The sequence below is a fragment of the Teleopsis dalmanni genome, chromosome 2, assembly GCF_002237135.1.
Source record: "Teleopsis dalmanni isolate 2A chromosome 2, ASM223713v2, whole genome shotgun sequence".
Lineage (NCBI taxonomy): Eukaryota > Metazoa > Arthropoda > Insecta > Diptera > Diopsidae > Teleopsis > Teleopsis dalmanni.
Window position 1 is genome coordinate 151,170,736 of NC_051847.1, and position 12,096 is coordinate 151,182,831.

General features: G+C 24.9%; 1 protein-coding gene across 4 annotated transcripts in view; it reads left to right on the plus strand.

The window, feature by feature from the left end:
* LOC119679305 (mpv17-like protein) overlaps positions 1–12,096 on the plus strand; it is a 479,294-nt gene that overhangs the window by 444,149 nt on the left and 23,049 nt on the right. The window contains exon 1 of one of the 4 annotated variants that reach the window (XM_038091572.1): positions 4,799–4,923. The exons of 1 other annotated variant lie outside the window; for it this stretch is intronic. The gene's annotated coding sequence lies outside the window, so the exon portion shown is untranslated. 2 more of the 4 variants (XM_038091577.1, XM_038091576.1) reach the window with 2 other exon arrangements.

The window sequence follows — 12,096 nt, forward strand, 5'->3', positions numbered from 1 at the left end:
ATTATGAGCATCGTTATTATTATGGTGTTTACGTACTCATGCTTCATGGTTTGTTATTGTGCTTAATTGCATGTTTTGTATCTCAATAACCATGCTTGGTATCTCATAAGAAATGATTATGCCAAAAAAATGTATGAACATGTGGAAAAACAAAAATTGTTTATCATGCCAAGCCGCAAGTTGAATGTCTCTATAGGTACGAACGTGCAGATGTAACAGACTTTACCCCCTCGTGCGTATTCATAGTATATCGTCTTGTGGCTGTGCATTGCAAACCTTACATTATTTCACTTGACCTTTGAGGTACAAGCATTAATAATTTATCTACGCAAGTACAATTTCGTTGTTAAAAAATTATAAATATTTTTTATCCACAATTTAAACTCAAACAAAAAAAAAAAATAAAACAAAAAAATGACGATTCAAAATGATTAGTTGTGGTTTAAATTTTTTAATTACACATTTTAAAATAATTAAATTCAAAGTAAAAATATTTTTTATTAAATAAGTTAATTACAAAATGGTATTATGAAAGCATTTTTAAAAGTATATTTTTAAAAACCGAAAAATTAATATTATTCAAGTACATTTAAATTAAAATTAGTTTATATACAAATTCAATTTATTTTTTTTTTTGGTTTAGGCTGGAATGTAATCGTATAATGAGCCTAGCAACAATTTATGCAATACAAAGTGTATCTATAACCAACACTGCGCGCCACTTTGCCTGTGCATACAAATTATTTCAATTAAAAAACGATTTTGGCCAAAATGCTACAAACAACTAGTATTTGAGATACTTTGAATTTTTTTCTTCAAAAACATGTGGAAATTGTTGTTTTTGGTCAAAAAATTGTTGTTTTAGCATTTTTTTAAAAAGATTTATGAGTTTTGTACATAAAGTAGCTTTAAAGTGTTGTTTTGTCATAAATCATTTGCGAAGTGAATGCCTGGTAACTAATTTAATTAAAATTTACTGCTGTCAAAAACTGAGAGAAAAAACAGATAAATTGTAATTTTAAATTTTATGGGAATTATATTCAAGTCCACAAGCTTTTATATGTATATATACACATTTTCAGGGGCGCATTAACTAATGCGATTATGTCGAATATTTAGATGGGTTTTACTGTGCACTTAATGCGCGTACATATATACATATATTTATTATAGTATACAATAATAATATGTATATAAATAATAAACAATATAAAATTAATATAATAAGAATAATATAAAAATTATTAATTAATAATATAAAATAACATAAAAATCATAAAAATTATATATATCTTATAAAAATTAAATATTAATATTACCTATGATTTCAACATCAGATATTACGGTAGTGACTAAAACAAAATTCGAAATATTTTTTTTTATCATAATGAAAATCATAATATTTATATAAATAATGTGCAATACAAGATAAATATAGTAAAATAATAATATAAAATAATATAAAAGTATAAATTAATATAAAATTTATTATAAAATAAATATGATAAACATATAAAATACATAAATATAATATAAAATACTATAAAAATCATAAATAAAATATAAATTTTATATAAATTAAATATTAGGAGTCTTGCTGACTCCTCTCACCAAATTAACAAAATTCCAAATTCGAAGATACAAGTCAAGTGTGACCTTAGGTCAGTTGGATAATGAACGATGACTCTGAGTTTCAAATTGGGCAGGGCACGAGTTCAACCCTTGGTACTTGGAGTCCCAAAAAATTATTTACGAATAATTTAATATAAGAAATATTTTCAAAAAGTCCACTAATGATTTGCCAATACTCGAAACAGCTGTAATTCAATTAATTAAAATAATATAAAAAAAGAAATTTGTTGTTGCGGTTCACTACTTTCTGTAAAAAAACTCTGTAAAATATCAATATATAAATACTTTTTAACATATATTGATGTACATAAAAAATAAATTATGAATTATATATTGAAATATATAAAATATGTAATATAATATTGCACATAAATATTTTAATAGTATACATACATACCGAGATAGATACTTTGCTTTATATAAAATCTTGTGTATGTTTAATTACAATTAGTTTATGAAGAAATAAATATATTATACATAATACATTGAAAAATTTAATATATTTTTATATACATATATGTGTATTATTTTAATATAAATGATATTTGCTAGGTAGTGCAACTAAGATCTTATTTGAAGTACATATTCCATTAAAAAATTATTGTATGATGTTAAGGGCTCTTACACCATCAACCGCTACCGTCTTAACGTTTCATAAGCTTATTTTATTAATTAAATTTTAATATTTATAAGTCAAACTATAATATGAATATTTTTGATTTAAATGTTTTTATGCAAAGAACCTTCAAAAAGTAACCCTGAATTTAATTTATGATTTCATTGCAAACTAACATCCTGAGTAGTGGTATTAAATGCTATTATTAAAAATAAAAACTGAACAAAATAAATGGTAATCATATCTGTGGTTAATCTCTTTCAAATATTCTAAATTATTGCAAAAAATATATAAATTTACAAATATATTTCTTCATATTAATTATTTTTTACAATATATTATTAATATAAAAATTTTTGCACTGATGTGTACAATGCAAAAAAGACACAGTAAAGAAATAAGTAGTTTGGATTTAATTACATATTATTTGCTGTAATAAATAAAAACTAATACTTAACAATAATTTATGAAAGTTTCTAAATAATTAATTATAAAGAATTATAATTAAAAATTTATTGCTTAAAAATTGTATAATAATTTTTATTTTATATTATCTAATCTCAAATACTACATGATATAAGAGTATAGTAATTAAGATATATGAGTAATATGAAAAAGATGAGTTATATTTGTTATTATATTTTTTCCGTTTGTAAATGATATTTATGTAAATTATCAAATCAAGTTATGGCTCTTTCAAATAAAATTCTTTATTTATATAATAGTTATTAAGTACAATCCATTTACATGTTACACAATACATGTATTTATTTATATTTTAACTTAAATATATGACGTTATCCAATTCTCTCCATTTACTATTTTCCCCAACTATAATATTTATATGGTTACAAGCTAGATAAAATTACATTAATCGCAGTTTTTCGAGATTTTCATGGGGGTCCAGTACTCGAAGAATCCTTCGCATGTTCTTACAATATCCTGTCTATGTTTTTTAAATACATGATGAATTCACGTTAATGTTATCCTAACGATTTCAATTTCAAATAAGTAGACATTTGTTTACTTTATTACTATAAATCATTCTAATCTAAATATTTTGAGATCTTTTAAGTCTCGATTACCCTAGGTGTGTCATTTTAGGAATATTGTTGCCATATCATGTTTACCATGCTAAGTAGCTATTTATATCCTCATTAATATGGTTTAGGACTGTTATTCCCTACTTAATGTATAGAAAACGTTTCGTACTTTATAAATTTTTTTGGTAATTTCTTATTGAGATCTACAGTCTGGAGTAACTAAGCTTTGAATATACAAAAGAGCGCCGACATCTTTAAAATTAGAAGAAATTATTTAGGTGCTAGGCGCATTAAGTTAGTGATTCTTATATTAATATTCAGCACGATTTTAGCAATCTTCTATTTTAAACAGCGTATTTTTCACTAAATATGCTCGTATGTACTAAAAAATAAAAAAAATGTCTGCGTAATCTAACTCATATAGAATTCCTATAGTTTCTAACTTAAGCACCTCATTCAGCAGTATTAAAAACAACATGTACAATAAAACCGAAGCCTGGTTTAACCCAACTAAAACCTATTTGTCGGTCTTAGAAACTGGGTCAGTGGGATAAAGTATCTGTGGGATTGCTTATCTAAATCTAAACAAAATTTGAATGAAATTAAGCTAAACCCAATATCAATAAAATTATTTTATAACCAAAAAAAATTGAATTAGCTAAGTATATAGAATATTAGTTAATCTAGTAGATCTGCGAGATGGTAAAAAGTGGTTCGCGAATTAAATTTAACAGCAATGGATACATACCTTGTAATTTTTCTAACTGAGACCTCACTTATTAGAAATCAAGCAAACAAAAATTCTTAGTAACTATATATTTATTTCATAGCCTATATATACCTATATATATATATACCTATAGCAGTCATTGGGAACCTGAATCGAAAATACGGTGTTTAGAGAAGCAATTTAAAATACATTTGGAACAATTTTGCCATTGTTTTGATGGACTTGTGACTACGAAAAACATATATAACATATGTACTATTTCTGATAATAAATACCGAATGTTTTATATTCAATTATGTTACCTAAAAAATAAAAATGTTTTAACAGAAGAGATAACACTATGTATGATGTTTTATTTAAGTTTATATCCTTTATATACTCATGATATTAGTAAATATGGATCTTACCACTATCTTTTCTGCAGTACATATGATTTTACATGATTTGCTTTCTTTTATAGAGATCTTTAGGCAATTCAGACTAACAACCCGAAAGAACCATAAGTGTGACCCGGTTTATTACAGTCAAATCTTCTTTGGTTTTGGTTATATTACTGAACCAAATTGAGAACAATAACAATTGATCTATTGCGTTAATTATATTATAACATTTATTTTATATTAAACTCTTTAACTAATAAAAATTTATTAATTCCAAAACCTGGCAACTCTTTTTGCTAAAAATAAGTTGCATTCATTGCACATATCGATGCATCATTGACATTGAATTTGTGAGCAATTACATTTAGTTTATCTAAAATATTTTCGTGGTGTGGAACAGAATTTTTTCATATGAAATTTATGAATAATATTTATTTGTTAAATTATTAATTTAATTGTGAAGTCTCTGAAATGCTGATAATAACAACTTAACGTTAATCTATCTACATTTTTCAAATTGTGGTAAATTTTGTGATATAAATAAAAGAAATATTTTTGAAATAATAATTCATAAGTTATTACACAACAAAGTTTATATAAAAGAAAGTTACTAATTAAAAACATATGAAAAGATCGACTTAAGTAATCATCTATATAATAAGTCGATCGTTCGTGTTTAAGAAAATTTTATATTGTATAACTGCTTTTTTTAATCATTTTTTTTTAAATAAAGTGTACAGATCAAGTATAGATATTTAAGTATTTAAATTTATATTATTTATAAAAAGTGATTGTATTAAATTTTACAACTAACTTTGTATTTGTGTTATAAAAGGAAATTTATTTTATGTATTAAATTTTTTTATAAACAACAGACAACTTCTTGAATCTATATTAGTTTTTTTTATTATTATTATTAGTTTCATGCGACCATATGCCCCTCCTAGGAGTTTAAGGATTAAATATATATATTAGTTCTCAGTTAATAATCCTGTTATCGGAGGTATGAAAGATTAATCAGCAATAAGGTATTTGATATATATAACAACAATTATATGATTACAAAAAATGTTCTTCCAATTTAATAATTATTTGGTTATTTTAAAATTATATGTTTTTTTGGAAATCACAACAAATATCAATAACAAATACCAATAACAAATATATATATATATTTTATTAGTCCATCATACTTTTTATTATTCCAACTTTTGCAATAAGAAATTTATGATTTTAATGATATACGCAGTGTATATTGCAAACTACTTCCAGAAAATGGTTGGGCTCGTTTTTATTTCCTGTACTAGTATTGTAATTGAATTATAATTATGGAAAATTATTAAATGGTTTAATTACATATTTAGAACTTGCAAAAATATTGCATTTATAAAAGAGAATTAAGAATTAAGTTTTGTATTAATCTTAACCCATTTAAATTAAATTGATAACGTTATCGTATAAGAAAATATTAAAATAGAAAATAAATGAAGAAATATTTTTAAAATGAATGGAACATGAAATTATTTTTTGGATTAAAAAAATGTCTTTTATAAAGCACTTTTATAAATTCAATTAAAAATTATTATTTAATTACAGTACGTTTACACCATTGCAATTAGTTCGGTAAATGTTAAACAATTAAAGCCATTTGTCAAACAAAACCCATACCCTGATGTGCTTTATTGATCATTGAAAATAGCAACAAGGAAGCAAATATACTTTGCAATGCCAACTTTTAAGAGTGATTTAATTTTTATTTTATGCAGTATATATTTTAAATATTTTTTCAAAATTATTTTGGTAAACAATATAAACAATATTAAGAACTTTACTATAATGCATCTAAAAATGTGAAGATATGTAAATGATATGAAAACAATATCTGTTATATAATTTACGGATTTCTATATAATACATAACACTATACGTAATATCTATTACTTTGTATTATAAATCTTTATTTAAAATCTAGATTTAGCGGGACTTATTACTACATCAATTTGTTTTTGAAGAAAATTAGATTGTTGCTTTTAAAAAAAGAATTATGCAAACAGTTTTCCTATAATAATAATTATATTATTGGAGGTATATAATATCTATTGATACAGAGTGAAAATTGATGAAATCCTAACGAACTTATAGAATAAATCTATACACCAACATAACATAATAAATATAATAATAGTTTATAATAATCATTAAAAAATATTTGATCAGGCCAGATACTTTACTAAAATGGGAAATGGGCTTAAAAGTCTGAAAACATTCCCTTCAAATTAATCGAAGAAAATATCCCTCGATATTTATGGCTACATAACTGGTCAGATTTTCTTTTTAACGATATAAAATTCTATATATTAACATCAGCGTGAGTAAGTTTAATGGAGACTCTCCAGCCTTTTTAAACCAATATATAATAACTTTACATACTTGTGGAAAAAGGATACAAGACTTGAATTTGTTAACACATATTTATTTCTTTCACATTATCTGGAACAGGAGATATATTCCATTTTTTAGATATATATACAACACAGAAATAGAGACTATGACACGACGAATAGTTTTAGCAATGTCCTTTTGCAGATAATTTACACGTTAGTAAACAAAGCTTTCTGCATGAGATTATGTGATGGACTTTTTTGAATTCTGGAAAATCACACACATGTTTGAATATGAAGAGAATTAGTTGATCCTACTACTCAGCGTCCATACGAAATAACTCCATGAACTAAGTTTAATTTAAAAATTCATCATAAATAAATGAATTAAATAAAAAACTAAATTAAAATAAGTAAATCATATATAAATGATGGGTGAGATGGATATTAAAGTATAAATAGGAGAAGAGTGGTTTCAAGTAGAAGCGCTTGATAGCCAGTACATTTAAAAAAAATTTTTAAATATGGTTTTATATATGTCATCTAAATTAAAAAAATTAAATGAACTGTATCAAAACTATCTGCGTAGAAGATATTAACGTTTTGGCAAAATCAGCTTTCATTTTTATTATTTTTTTTATCTTGGTATCAATTGACGAATGACATTGAGGTTTAAAGCTTAAAATAACTTTTTTTGTTTTAAAACTTTTTTATATATTTTATAAAAAATATATTAAACAAAATTTATGATATTTATTGTTATAGGAAATGTTTTACGCGTACCACTCTCTCCACAGCAGGTTATTACATGTTACAGTCTTAAATTTTTCCATTAAATTTTAATCAAAACTAAAAAATGATATCAAATCCAACAAAAAATGTTATTTTAAATTTTCAAAATTATTAATAAATTCATTTTATTTATAAAAAAGTTCTCATTTAATTTCAATTTCTGTCCATGCTCAAAATAAGTTAGTTGTATGGCACGTGAAGATACGTAATCAAAACTATCTGCATTTTTGCATCACAAAAACTGTGCACTCAATCATTTGAATTCATAGGCTTCCGTTTCGTCTGTTCGTAAAATTGGCTGACCGCCCAAATGCAATTTTGTATTTTTGTATAAAACTCAACCCATTTCAACTAAACTGATTACGTTATCATATAAAAATAATATTAAAAATAAAAATAATTAAATAAAGAAATATTTTCGAAATGAATGAAACACAGACTCGTGTCAACAAATAAAAACAATAAATATTAAAAATAAATTGAAAAAGATGAAAGCTCTTTTTTTAATTCATAAAATAAATAATAAAACAAAATCTTTTTTGAAAATATAATTTGTCAAAAATATTTTTCGAAAATCTGTAATAATCGATGAAAATCGAGCATACGAAGAAAAATGTGGACTAAATACCTTTGCTGTGATTTCAAGCAAATGTTTTTAAAATAAAATGTAAAATGAGTGTAATATTTAATTCTTATATTTTAGTTAATATAGGTAGATAGGTAAATTATATTGGCTATTGACTTCTTGAATTGATAGCCGATATACTTAATCCAAATTGTCCTATTGTGGCACCATGTGCTATCAGTAGCGCTCTTAAAACTTCGTCCCTGAGTGGAACTATTATGTCAATGTAACCTTGGTTAAGAAACTCTGGCAATATATGGTTCTCTTCTAGTTAATAATAATCTATTATAATTATTATAGTTTATTTTCGTCCTAGTCTAGAACAAATAAGGTGTTTGATGATTTAGGTTAATAAAACCTGGAACAAAATTATTGTCACAATCACAATATATATTTATTGTGATAATAATATTTATTATATTATTAATATAATATTTATTATTATTATTATAATTTGTCTTTTGTTTCGTCATTTAATGAAAATATTTTATTTGATTTTTTATTTTATGTTTATTTGATATAAAAGAGAGTTTTTAGCAGTTTTAAAAGGATTTCTATATGAATATATGTGTTCCTGTACTATACGCCCCAATAGTTAAATCTCAACACAAAAACCATACAGCTTTAGTTTATGCACTTTACATTTTCATTTCAGTTATATTATTTTTTAGTATAAACAATATGGATCGAATATAACAGATTAAGTAAAATGTTATACACAACATCCACACAATTTAAATGAATTTCTTCATTTTAATACTATAGAAAGGACTAGAATGTGTACTAGATATTTTATGAAATCATTCAGAGAAAATGAAAAAGTATATTAAAATGATAATGGAGTTGAAAACCAAATATTTTTTCATTTACTTTATATATCAATTACAAATCTTAAATAATATTAACTACAGTATTTCTTGGTCTTGATGCCTCGAACTATTCTTCATTAAGTAATCTACTACAAAAACACATCATTAAACTTTCACTATTTCTATTATTTCAATCAAAAGTAATCAAATTATTATATGTATTAATATAAAAATTATAATTCTAGTATAATTTATCTACTAATGATGCTATTGCCACTTGTAATACTCATTTAATTACATATTTTGCTATAACAAAACATTATCAAGATTCAATCTGACTCAGCACTTCTCGTTAGTCGTCTTCTCTAGTTTCATATGTCAAAAACTCTCCCAATTTGATAACTCCAACGGACACATGACTTCTTCCTCATTTCGTTTCAAACACCTTTCTGGATTGAGCATAGTTATCTATTCTTAAGACATAGATAAGTTTAGAAACTGAAACTTCTCGATATGAATGTAATGTTAATGTCATGATAAACTTTGTACAGCTAAGGGTTCATTCAGATGGTGGTAGTCGGCGCCAACTCGAAGAACTTATCTTGCGTTGTTATACCAATGATGGAATACAACTGTATCTTTGTTATTGTCAAATACATTCGATTTGTTTACAGATTTATATTAAAATTATTTTCGAAAAATATTAAAATAAAGTTTTGAAGTTTATAAGGATTCATTTTCATATTTGCTATAATAATATTTCTCTTTTTGCGTTTCGCTTACAGGGATATATATTAATTAGTCATTTTCATTAAATGCATCCAAAAATAACTATTGACGATAGTCGATATATCAAAATGAAATATAAATAATAAATATAAATAATAATATTGTTGTTTCATTAAATTGACAAATTGCTTTCATTAGGTTAAAAAAATTGCTGAAAAAATGGTGACCAGAAATGCAAAACTATGCGATATTAGCCAAATTAAGTTTATTTACAAAATCAATTCTAGTCTCTGAAATGTGGCTTATTTATTGCAAATCAATCTAAAATTTTAAATAAATTTTTAATACATTCATTCGTGTATAATTTTTCATGAATGCTCGTTTAATTAGGAAACCATCGAAATTTTTATGTTGAATGGTTTTCTGATGTTATATGAATAATTCGCATAATGAATTCACAAAAAAAAAATTAGTGGCTAAGGCGGGGGCTGAGGTCGTTAAGCAGAGTATAAAATTCATGATTTTATACAAAAGATATTAAAAAAATTTAATTTAATTTAAACATTTTAGAGTAGAAATGAAAAACGTTTTTCGCTAAATCACGTATCAAAATGCAGTCATGATTTCGATTATTTATGACAAAAATGTAAAAATACATATTTTATTTTAACACATGCGATTAGGCAGATTTATTCGTTGCACGCTCAGATACTCTGTATATGCCGATATACGAGGTACTATGGACGATGATATATTGCAACATTTTATGAGTTCATCTACATGCTTACATACTTACAGGCTTAGGTTGGTTGGACGGGATGTGCATTTACGTTAGGTAAAGATATCGTAAAAAGGAAATTGAATTGAAATTAAATTGCAGCTAAATTGTATTTATGAGATAACATAAAAATGATGTGATTTCACCTTCTGTTGAAATTTCAGCGGCATAAGATACACTGCAATATTTCGTTTTCATATTTATTGTGATAAAGAAGTTCTATTATGACACTCTGATATTATAAACTCTAAAGTCTTTAAAATTATAAAAACGCTGCTAAAAACTACCGCTACCAATTACTTGTTTAAGTTGGTAGCACTGTACTGTGTTACCATGAAAACTTTGAGTACGATTTGATATCCAGTGTATTTAAAACAACTGTTTATGCAATTTTACTTTTGGGTGTTCTGCGATGGCACGGGGCAAGTGTTGTAAGTGAAATAAAAACAAACGAAAGAGATTCAGATCCCACCACAGTCATCTGAAATGGCTCTGTCACTTATTTTTTTCTATTTAGGAACCTTAAAAGTAAACATTATATCAAGCGCGTTTCCAATCAAAAAAGGCCAGACTTTAATCAGTCAACAAGAATGTATAGAGGACTATGTTAAGCGTTGGTATAGTTGTACGTCACTCAATGGATTTTACTTTAAAGGTGACATAATAAATTAAATCGATTTACAATCTAATACAATCGATTACAATCGATACAGGCTGTCTATATTTCATAAGTAAATTACAGCAGTGCTATTCCCCAACAAATGTCATTACTGGCTCCTGTTAGAAACAAATATATTTATTTCGTTATCTATATGCTGAGATATCCATATTCTATATAGTACACATACATATATTCTATATATTCTATATATATTCTATATTCTATATATATCTGTGTACATATATTTAACTTAAAAAAAATATGAAATTGAAATCGTTATTGGATTGTCTGCATAACATGTTCTTATCGTTATAACAAGAAAGCATGCCTCGATAGTTTGCTTCGGGGAGGATATACAAGAAAACGGTCCCGATAGAAAGAAAACTTTAACGTTGAAAATGGTTGTCAAATAATAATGTTCATTTATGTAAGAATAATATTCACATAATAAAATTGACAGAAATTAAATTTTTAAAACTTTTGAGAAAAATTTGGTTCGCAGCAAAATTGATTGAGAATTGATCGAGAAAATCAATTTGAATCAGCATAATTTTCGAATTTGAAATTAGTGATAGTGGTGCATGTCACATGACGATCTCGTACCCTTGAAAGTTGGGAGATTTATACAAAATTTTGGTGATGTTATTATAAATAATGAAATATTAATATAGTATTGAAATTATATTATTTCCATTGATGAAGAGATGGTGCTCCACGATACTACTGCACAACCTAATATTCTAGATTAAACATATACCAGTATAGTAGATTTCACAATATATTGTAAAACCGGTTTCAGGTATTTTTAGGTCTTTTTAAATGAATTTGACTCTATTAGCACATATGTTTGCATTGTAGTAAAGATAGTATCGGGAAATAGAAGCAGTTTATGTTCATATTAAATAGATTATCATAGCGAA